This window comes from Pteropus alecto, unplaced genomic scaffold, assembly GCF_000325575.1.
Source record: "Pteropus alecto unplaced genomic scaffold, ASM32557v1 scaffold7, whole genome shotgun sequence".
Classification (NCBI taxonomy): Eukaryota; Metazoa; Chordata; class Mammalia; order Chiroptera; family Pteropodidae; genus Pteropus; species Pteropus alecto.
The window spans coordinates 16,618,779-16,623,362 of record NW_006494614.1 but is presented as its reverse complement, the minus strand read 5'-3'; positions in this window follow the sequence as shown (position 1 = coordinate 16,623,362).

Genomic DNA, 4,584 nt, shown 5'->3' with positions numbered 1-4,584 from the left:
GTGAACATAGGGGTGCACAGATCATTATGAATTAGTGATTTTCTTTTAAATCACTCTTTGTTGGTTTGCTTGGGCTGCCATAACAAGATACCATAGACGGGGTGGCTTAAACAAAAAAGTTATTTTCGCACAATTCTGGACTCTAGAAGTCCCAAGATCAAGGTGTCAATAAGTTTCGTTTCTTCTGAGGCCAGTCTCCTTGCCTTGTAGATGACTGCTTTCTTGCTGTGTCTTCACATGGTTGTCTCTCTGTGTCTATGTCCTAATCTACTCCTCTTATAGATACCAGTCATATTAGATTAGGGCCTACCCAATGACTTCATTTCATTTTAATTACCTATTTAAAAACCAGTCCCCAGATATAGTCACATTTTGGGATACCGGGGATTAAGACTTCAACATATAAATTTGGGGGGAAGGGAATGCAGTTGAGCCTATAATACACTCAAGTATTCTTTTTTGTACATTCCTCTTACAAAAAAATTTATTAAGGTATAATTGACATAACATTATGTTAGATCAGGTACAAAATGTAATGATTTGATATTTGTATATATTACAAAATGATCACAATAAGTCTAGTTAACATCCATCACCAGTTACAAAATTTTTCTTGTGATGAGAACTTTTATGATCTACTCTTAGAAATTTTCAAATATGTAATATAGAATTATCAACTATAGTCACCATATTGTATATTATATTCCCATGATTTATTTATTTATAATTGAAATTTGTACCTTTTGACCCCCTTCACCCATTTCTCCCCACCCCCACCCCCCAGCACTTTCCTCGCAACCACCAATCTGTTCTCTGTATCTATGACAACAGTTTTTTTTTTTAGATTCCACATATGAGATCATATAGTATTTGTCTTTCTCTGTTCACTTCTTTCACATAACCTAATGCTTTCATAAGTTCCATTATGTTGTTGCATACGGCAAGCCTTCATTCTTTTTTATGGATGAATAATATTCCACTGTGTGTGTGTGTGTGTGTGTGCGTGTGTGTGTGTGTGTGTGTGTGTACAACTTCTTTATCCATTTTTCTGTTAGTGGACTCAAGTTGTTTCCATGTTTTGGCTATTATAAATAATGCTGCTATGAACATAGGGGTACAGCTATCATTTCAAGTTAGTGTTTTTGTTTCCTTTGGATTTATTCTCAGAAGTGGAATTGCTGGATTATATGGTAGTTTTATTTTTATTTTTTTGAGGAACCTCTATACTATTTTCCATAGTGGCTATACTAATTTACATTCCCACTAACAGTGCTTGAGGGTTCTCTTTTCTCTACAGCCATGCAAGCATTTGTTATTTCTTGTCTTTTTGATGATGGTTTTGACTTGCATTTCCCTGATGATTAGTAATGTTGAGCATCTTTTCATGTACTTGTTGGCCATTTGTTTGTCTCTTTTGGAAAAATGTCTATTCATGTTCTCTGCCCATTTTTTAACTGGATTGTTTGTTTTTTGATGAATGAATTTTTTTAATATATTTTAGATATTAACCTCCTTATCAGATATATGATTTGCCAATATTTTCTATCATTCAGTAGATTGTGTTTTTATTCTGTCGATGGTTTCCTTTGCTGTGCAGAAGCCTTTTAGTTTGATGTAGTCCCACTTCTTGATTTTTGCTTTCATTGCCTTTGCTTTTGGTGTCAGGTCCAAAAAATCACCAAGACCAATGTCAAGGAACTTACTGGCTGTTTCTTCTAGTTTTATGGTTTCAAGTCTTAACATTCAAATCTTTAATCCATTTTAAGTTCGTATTTGTGTATCATAGCCTAATAGGGCCATCAAAAGTGCTTAGAGCTCTGAAGGTAACAAATGCAAATAAAGACACTTATTTGCTTGCCACTTGCTCAAAAACTTTCTGGGCCTCCTGAAAGGGCCCGTACTTTTATTTGTAGACTTAGCGGAACCAATAATATGGAGGAAAGACAGATGTGTCTGTAGACTAAAGAAAAAGAAAAAAGGCAAAAATACCCAATTAAAGCAAAACAAAGTGCTTCCCGCCATGTAGCCATGGGTATATATGCATACACATATGCATATGCATATATACTTTTAGAAGAAGCATATACTTGAATTAAAGATGTCCTTATAAAAAATCAAGAGGCAGAGATTGAAGAATGAAGGTTCATTTTTTAAATGAAGGAAAATAACAAAGGAGTTCTATTGGCAAATTCAGCAAAGTAGAGTATTTTTCTCTGAATCTAATGCTTGGTATTTAACATCCTTATTTAGAGAATAATGGAGAACTTAACACTTGGCAAAATACAATTTTTAATAATTGTTGAGATAGATGAATTTTAGTTGTCATCTTTAAAATATAAGAAACATAAAATATGACATTATAAAAAGCACACACCAAACTCTAACAGTAGTAATAATAACTAATACTAAATAGAACACAAAGGTAATGAAAACCTTATATACTAAACTCCAGAAGGGTCAATGGGATCTAAATAAACTGCGTTGTCCCCTTCATTACCTTTTCTCTATTTTGGAATTCATCATGGTGCTTTCTGCCTCCGGAAACTCCCATTGAATGAGCTTCTGAAAATGATACTAAAGAAGAACTTACATGACAGGCTTGATCATAAGTATAGGGCAGTAAAGATGGAGCAGAAGATCCCTAAAGACCACTTCCAGTTAGGTGATTAGCTAGAATAACTCACAGAACTCAGCATATAGTTGTCTCATGGCTATGATTTATTACAACAAAAGGATACAGAGCAAAATCAGCAAAGGAAAAAGACCCAGGGGGTGAAGTTTAGAGTAAACTAGGCATAAGCTTCCAAGAGTCCTTTCCCAGGGGAGACAGACAGGACATACTTAATTATTCTAGCAACAATATGTAAAAACATACAAAATGTATACTAGAGAAGCTGTTTAGAAATTCAATGCCCAATGTTTTTATTAGACACTGGTCATGTAGGCACCATTTGCCTAGCACATACCTAGCACAGACTCCCAGAAAGATAACAGTGTTCAGCATAAATGACATTGTTTGTACAAACAATTTAGTCACATTAAACCACCCTTATCAGTTAGGGAATGAAGAAAGCACTCCCAAATCCAAATTCCCAGACACTAGGCCAAGGCCCAACCTTACAAGCATGGCTTTCTAAGGCTGGCTAGTCTCGGACCTGCTATATTAACTGTTTTTTGCACAGATACAAAAGCAGATGCTAAAGCTCCATGGAAGCTGGCTGCCTGATTGCTATTTCTCCTCTGAATTTACCACACTATAAAAAAATCACACATAAGGGACCCCAGCAGTGTCCTTTTAAACATGTCATTTTGCTTGCCATTTTTGTCCCCAAATTTCACACTTTAGCACCTATTTTGTTCATAAGTGAATGCTGCTTTTCTTCGCTCTCCTGCCCTTTCTGCCCTACGGAAACAGGATAAGAGCTTTACCAAGAAAACCACATTGAAACTCACGGAGGGTTAATATGGTAACAGTCATCACGCAGAAGAAAACACACAGTGGGATTGTAAAGCTACAGGGCTGCTTTTCTGACACGTCTGGTAAATCGATTCTAGAGTCAACTCCTGAAGAGAATCGTCCCTCCTGGTCTGAGCAGTGGCCTCATCCCTGGAATTACTGTGGAGAGGTAGACCGTGTATCCCAAAGGAGGAGTGCTCCTTTGGCTGCTTAATTAAATACCAGCTGCTTAGATTCTAATGTTGGCTTGAAAAGTCTGTCTTACTATTTTATAGTGATGCTTATCCAGTTTTCCACTTTGAGCTAGATAGAACACAATCAATATGTCTTTCAGATTATAAAAGGAGAAAACTTTCCTGTTTTATATCTGGACTCTGAAGAAATCAGACATGAATTCAGGTGCCTCTAAAGTCATGTGCATTAAAAAAAGGTTTTTTTTAAGGTTATTTCTTTGTTTTAAAGAGAGAAGTTCATGTTTGCTATTGTTCAATCAAAGGCCTTTGACTAAAGCAGGCACACTAAGTCACTCCTCCTTCTCCTTCCTCCCCTGGAAACTCAGATATTTCCGTTTAGGTGAGCAGAGCTTGCCACCAGAGCTTCACACATTACTTTGTCAAATGCCGCCACTGGAATTTGACATAAGAAAGTGGTCCCTGGAGTCTATTGGTATAAAGAGCTTCTAATTGGTCATGTCCTCTCTCATCAAAATAGGAAATATTTCATTTGACACAAATTTTATTTATTTCCTTCAATGTATAGTAAGTAAAGAAAGCTGCAATAGCAAGAATGGGCTCATTTGGGGCAACAGGTCTCAGGAGCTTTATGCTGCAGTAACTCAGACTTTCACTTCCTTTTCTAAATTTTCCATTTCTCTTTCTATCCAAAGCATTGTTTATTCAATAACAAAACTCCCCCTATTTCTTGCTTACCTGTGTTACCTTAAAATAAAAGAGCAGTGGTCTTTCATTATTTCATAGTTTTCTTGAACCAGGATCCTTGCTAAGTAGCAAATGAGAGCAGTCATTCATTCAGATCAGCAATATTTTACCCACAGATGAAAGAAGTTGTCCTGGAAAACAAAATGATCTTTGCCTTTAGCTACACAGTTACCTATTTATCCTCAATTC